At 42.3% G+C, this 12,818-nt stretch overlaps 1 protein-coding gene and 1 long non-coding RNA gene across 5 annotated transcripts in view; one reads left to right on the top strand and one right to left on the bottom strand.

Moving 5' to 3' along the window:
- The window catches only part of SLC39A10 (solute carrier family 39 member 10), a 77,275-nt gene that overhangs the window by 40,080 nt on the left and 24,377 nt on the right, over nt 1-12,818 (bottom strand). For 2 of the 4 annotated variants that reach the window (XM_037523740.2, XM_037523739.2), the window contains exon 1: nt 4,996-5,359. The exons of the other annotated variants lie outside the window; for them this stretch is intronic. The gene's annotated coding sequence lies outside the window, so the exon portion shown is untranslated. Of the gene's footprint in view, nt 1-4,995; nt 5,360-12,818 lie in introns of those variants that run through there. 4 annotated transcript variants of the gene reach the window in all.
- Nucleotides 5,076-9,819, top strand: LOC119256053 (uncharacterized). Its single transcript, XR_005127619.2, has 3 exons — nt 5,076-5,843; nt 8,337-8,400; nt 9,277-9,819. It is a non-coding gene; the product is annotated as an uncharacterized LOC119256053 (long non-coding RNA).

The following is a 12,818-nucleotide window of genomic DNA, read 5'->3' as shown; positions in this document are numbered from 1 at the left end:
GTATTTTAAAACTCAAAATTCATAGATTATATATAGATTCAGTAAAAAAGTGTGGTGTGAGGTTATACCTAAAATGGCTTATTTGCAGATAAAAAAAGTAACAGGACTGTGAAATGTATAACTCTGATCTCGTAACTACAACTGAAACAATTCAGATTTTCTACTTCCTGTATTAATGAAAATGAACCTAAAAAATATAGTGATCACTGACATGTCTTAAATAACTTGAGGATTAAAAATTTTTCTCAGTTCACCGTAATTCTTATAATACTGCTGCTCCTATGAAAGAATATAATTTCATCAATTATATAGATACTTCCTATAACACTGATTCACTCTAATCCCCCCAAATCTCGTTCAGAATGAAATGGGGGCCCCCTCAAAGTACATATTAAAGCTAAATATGGCAGTTGGAAATGTTACTGAAAGGACAAGCATTATCTGATAATATCTACAATGAATAACATGACTATAAAATACATTTATAAATTATAAAATCAGGCAATTTTAAATTATCTCCCACAAACTCTTAATTAAAATAATTTAAATACTACCCCTAGATAAAACTGTAGATTTTATACAAACCTGTTACCACCAGCAGCACCCCATTCTAATACTTTTAACCGAGAAAAACTATTAAAATTTATTAAATATCCAAATGTTGAATCTAGCACCTAACAAAAACCTTGTTTTGAAACTAGAAAGAGAATTTGACATTGCATTATGAATAATGTGATGATAACGATGGTATACTAACATGTCTGAACAGTAAGTGTGGTCTCCTAAGCCAATGAAAATAATTTCAACAATTATTTTATTGAAATAATTGGTATTTATAACTTTACAAGTTCAGTTGTAAATTTCCTCATACCTACTGTACATACTTCAAAACATTCTTACTATGGTAAATTTTTATTGATATTTGCTTATTTTGGAAAAACCTGTCATTTTGTGGCCCATTCACAGAACTTAGGTTACAGATACACAACCACTTATGAATTAAAAAAAAAAAGTAAAGGGGAAAAAAGTGTAGAATATTGACAACTTGTAGTATCTGAAATCTTAGAGTTTACCATAAATGACTATAGGAAATGTGGTTATTAAAGGTCCCTTAAAACTTTTTTTCCAAAATTCATTCTATGAACGCTTGAGTTCAAAATAAACTTCAATTTTTAAAAAAGGTCGCCACGGGATTTTAACATTTTCAAATTTTATTTTTAGTACAATTGAGGCAATATAAAGTCACATGGTTCTCTATTAAATCAGAAAGCATATTTTTGCATCACTCCAATACAAAGAGATTGATTAAATGAATGAAACTTATTCATATACAAAGCTAACTTCAAAAACAAAACTTTAACATAAATTCTTCCTGTTTTGAGAAATCTCACATATATTCCTGCAAGGAAACTTGGCATTATACTGTCTCCAACCTAAACTCACGCCCAGTTGGGAAACAAGGGGATAAAAGCAATCAAAGTTAATTCAAAAAGACTGTTCATCTTATTATCAATATTAACTATCTGGGGAAATCTCACTATAGACTAGATTATACAGTACTACGATAGTTTAATTCAAATGATTTCCTGTTCTAGGAAAAGGTGATGGGTGAACTAAGCTCAAGAAAACTTTCAAGGGAATCAAACACTAGGGGGCAGCATCAAACTGCTGGGACAGACAGCATTCTTTAATTTGTGAACTTTAGTAAATTTTCTGAGAACTGCACTTGTAAAGTTGACTTAGCGGGTTATAAGACTTGTTATAAAGGGCTAAAAGCTAGCTTTGTTTTGTCTACACGCTTCCATTTTCTACTGTGTCTTTCTTTTGTATCTCTTGACTTGTAAATAAGTTTAAAATGCCCTAGTGATAATGTCCCAACCCATGTAGGCCCATGAAATAGGAACTGCATAGAAAGGCTGACATTTCTACTTAAAGGATCTGGCTGGGTTAATGCTACATTTTACTTTTGTAAGGTGAATAAGGTGCTTGATAATCAAGCTTGCATTCATTGAATAATGTACCATGAGCTCTACAGAACAAAATGGTATGGAGTATGTCCTCCCCAAGGAATTTAGTCTGCAGGAAAAGTAAGACATACCTATGCTATTGTAACTTGAAAAATTACAAGAGTAGGAAAAAGCTCTACAATTATTACGAATGAGTAACAGAACAATAACACTAGATAACTAATCCCCACAAAGGCTCAGTAGTAGATCATTAAACCTTCATTCTGGGGGGTAATCAATTATGGGGGAGAGGGGAAGGGGAAAAAAGTAGTCCTTCAATCACTAATGAACTGAAACATTAGTATGTAGCAAAGAAGGTAAAATGAATTAAGTATCTGTAGTCCTTTGGTTCCTCATGCCATTTAATGGGCACAGTAAGTCTATGAGGTAGGGTTTTTAAGTAAAGTTCACAGATAAGAGATTAAGGTAAAGCAACTTCTTCAGGTTGAAATGTTCTTAACTTTAACCTTAAACAGTTTGAAACTTAAGTTTCACTCCCAAGTCCCAAATTCTTTCCAATACTGGCAAATACTGGAGGCAAAAGGGGGCAAGGGAAATAGAATGAAGTTAATTTGCCTTAATTAAAAGCAAATGTCACTCCAGGTGTTATATAATGTCCCTTGCTGTAATACCTATATCCTATGTTCTACTTAAATCAGTTAAAAAAAAAAAAATACCCCTAGGATAGTGCTTGCACACTAAACTTGACACCTCTCAAAGTACTTCAAATCAGAAGCTCAAAAAGGTTATGAATAACTGTGTTAGCATCGATGCTGTTAATGGAAAATAAACTGGTAACAGGAAGAATACAGGTTTATCAGGCAATGTATTGTTAATCTCACATCAGAATAGAGATCTTTTTCCTCTAACCACTTCTTTTAAAGCACTACAAAAAGCATTCTTGCACGGGGCTCTTTAATTATACGTGTTTATATAGAGTTCAGAAAGTTTGTAGATTTGACTAGAAAAATAAATACATCCTCACTTTAATTTCTGAAATTTAGTTACTCCTTCAGCATGAAGGCAAAATCAGCCATATGCAGCATCTGGTATTTTTAGAGTTTACCATAAATGACTATAGGAAATGTGGTTATTAAAGGGCCCTTAAAACTTTTTTTTTTTTCCAATATTCATTCTATGAAAGTTGTAGTTCAAAATAAACGTCAATTTTTTAAAAAGGTCACGATGGGATTTTAACATTTTCAAATTTTATTTTGAAATTTTACCAGTAAATTCACTCAAATCCTTTAAAGACCATTTACAGATCTCACTAATTTCAAATTACTTATCAGACCCGCTACTATTCTTGAAATTCAATGCTCTGCTCAAGCATGGGTTATTTTGTCATAGATTTAATATTCTGATAACTGTATTTCAAGATAATTGGTTTGTTGTAATCCTGTTTCATACATTTAAAATCATCATTCTTAGGTTCATACACAAGTTAAAAAAAATTCCCCCGGTAGATCAGTTTTATTTTCTTCATGGCACTTTGATACTATGTATTTCTCCCTCTACTGGAATAATTGAGTGTATGGATGTGGGCTGTCTACACCATGGACCCCCAAGGCCTAGAACAACTGGCTGTATCACCACGTATTCAAAATTTACAGAAGAGGACGTACTAACATAAAAACAAGCACGCAAGTCTTGACCTTCGATTGCATTGCTACATCCAAACATTCTAAGGCTCTCCCACTCTTTCATCACCAGCTTGTCCTCGCGTAGAATTTAGCTATGCATCCAAAAGAAAACACACATGAATGAAAATCTGTGGCACGCCAGTTCTGCTCCATCAAGGACTCAGTTCCAAGGTAAGAGGATTGAACGACCAAAGAGACACCAAAGTTTGAAAGACCGTGGAACCCGCCATCTTTATCTTTTGAATCACGTGCTTTCTCTCTTTATTACTGAAAACAGATTAGTGGGTGCAACACCCTTCCGACGGAGGCTGCGGGTGCTGCTGCTGCGAGCTTTCTTCCTGGCTCCTAGGGCCGGCCCCGCGGACAGGCCCCCCACGTGGGCAGCTCTTTACCGAAGCCACAGGAAGCACCTCCAACGTCACGTCGCGCGCGCCCTCGCCAAGCCCCTTCTCAACTAGGGTTCGGGGAGGAACCCCATTCGGGGAGGGGGGGCGGTGGGGGGCAGGCAGGAAGTTCAGCACATCCCCAGCCCTTGGGGGGCCCCCGCCAGGCTTCCACTACTGCGCCCGGCCGGGCCCGCACGGCCCCGCCAGGAACAAAGCCGGGTCGCCGCGCCACCCCCCGGCCCATCCGGCCTCCCCACGCACCCGGCCCACCCCCACCCCAGCCCTCGGCTCCGGGGACCCCGGCGGGCTCAGGTGCTCGCCCCGCCGCGGCTTTTCAGTCGATCCGGGAGAAAACAAGACCCCACGAGGCCTCCCGCGGCACCGGCGCCGCCGTCCGTTAGCCCCCCCCGAGCCAGCGCCGCGGCGCGGCCCGGATCCCGGCCGGGTCTCCCCGCCAGCCCGGAGGGGAGGCCCGGCGAGGCGCGTCTCCCCCTCCTCAAGCCCCGCAAGTCCTAACTGCGGGTCCTGCCGCCCTCGGGCCACAGGTCTCCCCGCCCCGGCCCCCAGGCAGCCGCGCGCAGCCCCCAACCGCCGCCGCCCGCCCAGCGGTCACTCCCCCACTCCCGCCGCGGCCCGCGCGGCTCCCCAGCCGCGCAGGAGACTCGGGGCCCCCGCGCGGGAAGGAGGCGGCCCCTCCGCCAGCCCGGCTGCAGCCCAGCGCGCACACGAGGAGCCGCGGCGCCCCACGCGCAGCCCACCGCGCGCTCTGCCCCGGCTCGCCGCCGCCGCCTGCAGCAGCTGCGGGAGCCCCAGCGCCCAAATCCCCGAGGGGCTCAGCCCCGACTCCCCGGATCCTGTCGCCCTTTCTACCCCCCTGCCGTCCCGTGACTCGCAGTCTCCGCCGCGCATGGGGCCGGTTCTGGGGGAGGGAATGTAAACAAATCGGGGTTTTATAGTTACCTCACACTCGAGTGCCGTGTGCATCTCCTCTCCGCTCGGTACCAAACCCCGGCTGCACCAAATCGTGTATTCACCAAAGCCCGCTGCGCTAACTGCGTCGCGGAAGCCCGCGCGCCAGTCACCGCTCTACGCCAACAGCGCACAAGGCCCACTCAGGCCCCTGCGCAGCCGCACCCCGTCGGCCTATGGGTGCTACGTTCTGGGCGTACACGCGACACCCAGCCATTCACTTGGAATAACGCAACTTGCGCAGGGGTCCTGCGCCACTCGCGGGCTGCACCGGGGCAGTAGGAGCAATAGGAAATGCGAGTCTACGCAAAGTGCGGAGCTCCGTGGCTCCACGTTAGTTTTGTTCCAAGAAAGGACGCCGCGGGGGAGTTGGGGCGGCTTTTAACGCATGCGTGGAGCATCCTCTCCCACTCACTTTTGCTCTCGGCTGGCCTCGTCGGTTGCTGCGGCCCTGGGGAGGTGGGGGAGTCCCGGAAGGTCTAAACGCAGAGGCTCTCGATTATTCAATTTGAGTGTTTATCTGCACAGGCGCTAAACATCTAACTTAATTTACCTCCCCCCCCCACCCCTTGCCTTTGTTAAAGTAACCTTCACGTCTCTTAGGGTAAGAAGGAGCTAATACTGAGGGCTAAGCACAATGTAATTTTGCATAGTTCTTTCCCCCACCCACCCCCGGTTTACTCTGAAGAACATTTCCTGTGGGCCTCAATGTCTACTAGAAAAAGATGTGTCCTGAGAAGAGGTCACGCACTCAGAGCAATTCTCCGGGCTTTTGGCAGCTTTCTGTGATTTTCCATGACCTCCTGCTTAATCCGCCGATTATTCCTTAACGCTCAAAGGTAAAAACTCCCGATGCAGCCAACTATTTCCAAGGATTCCTGCCTACGTTTTTGCTCACCCTTGCTTTCATTCCTTTGCTCACACCATACCTGACCCACCTGAATGGCCTCACTTTTTAAGCAGTTCACAGACCATATTTTCCTATAAGGTGATTCTGGACACCGTCCCTTTGCTCCATTACTCTGCTTCCTGACACTTATTTAATCCCCATGGTGAGACTTGTCTGCATTCTGTTTGGTGTGTCTATTTCTGTATCTAGCCAAAGTCTACTTAATGGAGTGAGAGCTAGTAGAACCTTATTGATATCTAGCAGAGTGCATAAAATCAAGATCAATAATAATAGCAAGCTTTACTGTGTATCAGATACTTCGTAAGTGGGATTTTATTATTTTACATAAACATTCATTCCATACCCTTACCAAAATGAAATAGGTATTGCTATTCTACCTCAGGAAACTGGGGAACTGAGGCAAAATAAGTAACTTACCTAAGATGAAAGAACATATAGGGAGGAGAGTTGGGATCCAAACACATTAGTATTGCTACATATTCCTTCTATTATGCACATTTACTTTCATGAAGGAATCTTGTTTTGTTTTTAATCTCGACAGAGAACGTATTTTAGATGCTTAATAAAGAAATAATGCTTTAGGAGCCTATTGACTGCCAGGACATTAAACTTCTCATATTTTTTCTATTTGGAAAACCAAATCTGTTGGCCTCGCTCTTGCTGGGCGTTTCACAGCTACCATAAGGTAGAGAATAGAGCTCAAGCCTGACTCCTCGCCTCAAGTCTCACTTTGTCACTGTGGGTGACAGTAGCCATGGTCCTCAGATTCGTGGATAAACTAGAAAATTTGTTCGAAATTTTTCAAAAGTCCTTAGATGTCATATAATCAACTTAAAACATCCTTTCGATACAAAGCAAAAAAAAAAAATTACCTGGATATTTTAAGGTCATAATCACTGAACACATTTTCAGCAGCTTTAAAGTATAGGCAGTATCTTTCTTCTAAATATCAGTAAGATATACCACTTATATTCCTAAGATTTTGGAACATTTCATTCCACTTTTTAGTTTTGTATTTAAACAAATTAATGTTCAACTGATACATACAGATGCAGTTGAAACAACTGATCAAATATTAAAATCCTTCCATATAAATTGGTCAATAGCTGCAATTTCTGAGTAGAATTTCCCTATGACCTCCAGCCCTGTCCCACACCTTTCTCTCAAGGTTTCCCAGACCTATCTCATTTCAGGAACTAATGAGTTAATACCTGGCTAAAAAGAAAATCTATAGAACCCAAGTCTTATCAAATTCTCTCATTCTTATTGGTGAGTGCCCATGCTTTACTAATTTATACATGTTCTAAATATATCATCCCTGCATAAAACTATAGGGTAAGTCACTTGAAAATAGATCAAGTCTCCTACCACTTTAATACATTCACCCAAACATTCATATATGATTGAGTATGTGCATAATGATTAGGACAGGACTGAAAGTAAATTACTATGTAGCGTAAATGATTGAGCTACAAACTAGTAAATATATTACTTATTGGGAGAAGGAATCTCAGAAAATGACATGGGTTTAACTTAAAATCATCTGCTGAGTTAAATAATGAAGGGTGCAGCAAAAATATCACTATATTTTATTTTACCATTATATATAAGGAATGAATTAGGATAGGGAATTTCTAACATATTAGAATTATAGAACTTTCTGAAAAGGACAAATACTTTTTTCTAGCCACCTAATCAGATTCATAAAGAAGCTCAACTGAACTATAAAAACAGTATAGATGATTTGCAATACCTGGGGGACTAAAAGAATATTGAGTTATGTGAATGGTTTGCCTTTCATTCATTTTGCTTTTACAGATGATTTCAGACACAGTTTTATTTAACATAATCTAAAAATTTTAAACATGACCAAACTACCTTTATGAGGCATGATAAAATAAATCTAATGATCATTTTTTAACCCCTCAGAGGATTAGAAAAGAACTAACTATAATAAAAGAGAGAAAATAAGAACCCTACTTTATATCTCAGTCTTTAGTTGTGAGTAAAGGAGGTCTATGTCATAAACTTGGTTTTCTCCTGTAGCAGAAGAGAATACAATCATTATCCACAACAAAGTTAAGAAATTTAATTGAAACTAGAACAAACATGACTTATTTTAAGAAATCAGACCTTTGAAACTTAATTGTTCATTACTAAATAAAGGTAATAACCAAAGATAAAGAAAACTTACTTTCACATTCACTTTATCTCTTGGTTTTTATCTGACCATAAAAGTTTGGCTCAGACAAGGTCATGCCTAGAGGCAGGAATGCAAGAAAAACTAAACTGTATTGTGATATAGCCCTAAATAGGGGGTACCAAATAAATACAAATAGGTATCACAGAACTGGGAAATGAAGACCTCAAAATGTGTTGTACACCTAGGCCGCAAAATCAATAACTCTCCATTTACTTTTAGAGATTCAATTCAGCCTGGGGTTTGAAAGCCCAGTTCTAAACCTGAAGCCAGAGGAATAAAAAAGGTAAGTCCTATTTCTATTCTTTCAGGCCAGTGGCATGGGGTGCATCTAACATGTTTAAAAACAAACAAAAAACCATGGTCCAAAATGGATATCAGGCCTGTGGAGCAGCCTTTTTCTGATCTCTTGAGAAATTTTGGCTCTACCTTCTCCTATAAAGATTTGTCATTCCTAAACGTAGGTAAATAGGCTTTGAGGGCTTGCGTTGACATTCTCATTAGAGAAGGTCCACAGCCCTTGCCTCTCTTTCTTTCTTTTTATTTTTTTATTTTATATAATTCTTACATCATTTTTCCCTCCTTGCCTCTCCTTCTAAAGAGAGCAAGACACCTATGTCTGAGAAGGCCTTCATTTTCTACAGAGCCCACCTTATTGAGGAGGGTGCCCTGAGAGATGAACCAAACCTACTCTGGTGAGACAAATTTGACTGATACATCAGTCAAGAGAGGTCATTCTTAGTTGCTAGGCTTGTGAAATAAAATAAGATTCAGGCTATGTGCAGAAACAAAAATAGATTAGAGAAATGAAACAATTACAACAACAAATTCAAGCAACTTCCCACCCTTGAGCAAAAAATTAACTTCTATATGATTTGCCTGATGATACTAAAATAAGACGAGCCAGGTCCTTTAACTTCAGTTCATCACAATACAAACAAAATGGCTTTCGCATTAGAGATCCTTATTGAAAGAAAGATAATTATGGAGAGAATTAAAGCCTTAGATTCACCTTGGCAAGACCTTTTGAAAATAAGAATGAGAACTTGCCTAAGAGAAAAAAGAAAAACAGACTAGAACTAGAACCAGGACAAGCAGCATACCATATGATCATGCCAGGAAAGATTCTTAAATCCACTCTATTGTGCTCATGTCTCCCTAGAATTCCACATTTAAACTTCATGCCTGGGCCTTGAAACCAAGAGGACTTTGACCCTGAGGATAGTTATAGTTACTACCATTTTGTTATTTATACTGCTTTAAGAGTATATTTTTTCAGGTCTCTTCCGAAGCAGTTTTAAGAGGGGAGAAAACATGATTTTCTGGATTCCTAAGAATAGTGTAGATGAAGGAAACCTAGACAAATTGCCAACTTCTCAATCGTGTGTCTAGCCAACCTATGCACTCACAGAATACTAAACTGAAAAAACAAACAGTAGTCTTGGCAAGCAGACACTTGATGCCAACAGGCAGCCATTTTGGGTCTTTTGAAACTCTACAGGCACAGCAAAAATCAACTTTCCAAACTTAACTCCTAGCCTAAGGAATTTTAACAAGGAACAAATGTCCACATGAATATGCAGACTTGAAGGGTATTTGTAGAAGGATGGTTATACTTCAATTTCAGGAAAATTATCAACATGAAAATGAATTAGTAACAAGTTACTGTAGGGTAAAGAAAATGTCAGGCTTTTCTGCCCTTCCGCCATCAGGATAGATGATGGATCCTTGTCCTGAATGCATGCCTGATGGCGGGCACCTGGAATAGGGTGTGGGCATAGGTAGATGGGATTCAGCTGAGCTAAGACTGTGCTTTTAAGGGCGGCGTCACGGGGGGACGCCAGCAGCCCCAGCCAGCAGCAGCAGAACCTGAAGGAGAAGCCGAAGCAGAAGCAGAGAACGCCAGAGAGCCCAGATAGAGTGAAGACTTGCTGGGGGCTGGGAGGCCTGCCAGCCTCCCAGTCCCCCAGCCAGCACCCCTGCCTGCCATATGCCTGGTGAACCCCAAATAAAAAACCTGCAAAACTACTGAGGACTCTGACTCCTCCTTTACCCGGTCTGCATGGGATCAGAAAACCTGCCTTGTGCCCTGTCCTGCCCTTACAATTGGCGTAGTCGGCAGGATCCATGCAGACGGGTATTGGAGCCCTCCGAAGACCTGGAGGGACTAAGGAGAACAGACTTTGCCTGTGACGACGCTGGAGGCACCATGGCGGTATAGAAGATGGATACGTCCACGAGCTACAGGATGAGACCTGGCGTGAAGGAGACGCCCGAAAGGACAAGCCAACGACACCAGAAAGGACCAGCCAACGACACCGGATAGGACCAGCCAACGACACCGGAAAGGACCAGCCAATGACCCCTGAGGCAGCAGGCCGCTGCTGACGCAGGGAGAGGCCAATGGACATGGACTGATAAACTTGGACTGACAATGCCGCCAGAAGGCGGAGGACCTTGCAGGTTGATATGTTTTGGGACCCTGGGGGTGGAACAGTTTTGTTTGTAAACCCCAAGAGATGGGAATCTGGGGGTGGCCAGTGGGCCTAGATGGCCAAAAGCAGCCTGTGTATGCCCAGTGGCCAGGTGGAGGAGAAAAGCCAACTAAGGTGGCAAAAGCTGGTACTGATGCTAAGTTGAGAAGCCCTAAAGCGGCTGTTAAGCAGCCTGGGTATGCTGAAGCCCTGTGAGTCTCGTAAAATCACCTATGGGTGATGCCCTGCTCATTCTTGAGTGAGGGTGAGGAGCTGAGGAGCCCGTCCTTGGGGGACGGGTGGGGAATGTGGCTTGGGGTGGAGCCCAAGCCAAATGCAAAGTTTGGATCCCCAACCCATGTGCTTGTGCAGTGGGTTGGCTTGAGAGCAGGGGTCTGTGAGTCGCATGGGTGGCCATGAAGGCCGAGTGTTGGAGCGACTGCAGACAGAAACCCTGAGGGTTGGTGATTACCCCCAACAGAATAAAATTGCCAATCCCAGAGCTAGTGCATCCTGGGGGTGGATGCTGTGTGTGCCTTGTAGCCTAGACTACAGCCAGAGAAGGCCAGGAAGCCTGACGGCTCCTGGTATGTTATAGTAGATGCCGTGAGTGATTCCCCTCCCTCGTATGAGCAGTGCCTTCGGCAGCAGATTTGGTGGCTCATCTGCTGGTACCAATAATTGTCTTTTGCACTTGGTTGGTGCCCTGCCTGGACTTATTTGTGTTCTGTTGTATTTTGTTATATTGTATTTTGTTATATTTGATGTATTTGCTTTTGTGGGCCATGGCTGCATTGTTTGTTTGCTTAGAAAATTGTATATATATGTATAGACTGTATGGCAGAAAACCCTGAGGGGGTGGACTGTAGGGTAAAGAAAATGTCAGGCTTTTCTGCCCTTCCGCCATCAGGATAGATGATGGATCCTTGTCCTGAATGCATGCCTGATGGCGGGCACCTGGAATAGGGTGTGGGCATAGGTAGATGGGATTCAGCTGAGCTAAGACTGTGCTTTTAAGGGCGGCGTCACGGGGGGACGCCAGCAGCCCCAGCCAGCAGCAGCAGAACCTGAAGGAGAAGCCGAAGCAGAAGCAGAGAACGCCAGAGAGCCCAGATAGAGTGAAGACTTGCTGGGGGCTGGGAGGCCTGCCAGCCTCCCAGTCCCCCAGCCAGCACCCCTGCCTGCCATATGCCTGGTGAACCCCAAATAAAAAACCTGCAAAACTACTGAGGACTCTGACTCCTCCTTTACCCGGTCTGCATGGGATCAGAAAACCTGCCTTGTGCCCTGTCCTGCCCTTACAGTTACCATGTAAATATTTTTAAACACCAGGTTCCTTTGTTTAACTTGTTACAATTCATGAACTCTGTTTAAAAATTCACTTTAAAATGTCATCAACATGAAACCCAATTTCAAATCTTGCCTCAGGCTTCCAAGATAATTCTCAAGGAGACCCATTTGACAGCTGACATCTATGAACATAATCAAGTACATCTTTTAAAATCAAGACACACTTGGTTTATCTTAACAAATATTCCTTACCTTTATTTATTGAAAATTTGACAGCAAGGATGTGGCAAAATTCTAAATAGTAGGGGAGGCAATGAATGAATTGTCAAAACAAAAATAACTTGTAGGGATTTCTGAATTTTTCCTAAAATGTTTCTAAGAAAATCTCAAAACTTACTTCTATTGGAAAAAGGAACTTTTGGATTCTTCATAAAATCCCATAAACTACCTCTTCTTTTAAGTGCAGATCTTTACAAAACTTTCAGAAACTTCCTAGCGTTTTTTGTGAGGAACAATGCCTAGTAGTCAGCAACTACTCAGGTTGGCTTGCTTTCTTGTTGATGATCTCACCTACAGCCTCCAAAGATTTCCTCACACTCAGTTTCATTCCAATTACAATGACAGTTGCTTTCTCTGTTGCAGTTATGTTTCTGTCTTCCTTCCCACCTAAACATATATATGAGGTGTATGATTTAAAATGTCCCAGGAACCATTTTAAATGTTTTAAATGTTACAAATCATTTTATCCCTACGAGGTGGATATCATTATGCTCATTTCACTGATGAAGAAAACTAAGATGTTTACACAGCATATGACAGAGGCAAGACTCCAGAAGCTATGTTCTTAACTTTTACATTACCGTGCCTCTTATGTTAAAACTATATGTAGGTCTCAATTTTTGTGGGAATGGCTATATTACTGTCTCTGCAAAAGTTATTA

The sequence above is a fragment of the Talpa occidentalis genome, unplaced genomic scaffold, assembly GCF_014898055.3.
Source record: "Talpa occidentalis isolate TD23 unplaced genomic scaffold, MPIMG_talOcc4v2.1 talOcc4.3, whole genome shotgun sequence".
In the NCBI taxonomy this organism is placed as follows: domain Eukaryota; kingdom Metazoa; phylum Chordata; class Mammalia; order Eulipotyphla; family Talpidae; genus Talpa; species Talpa occidentalis.
This window is presented reverse-complemented; position numbering and strand designations above follow the sequence as displayed.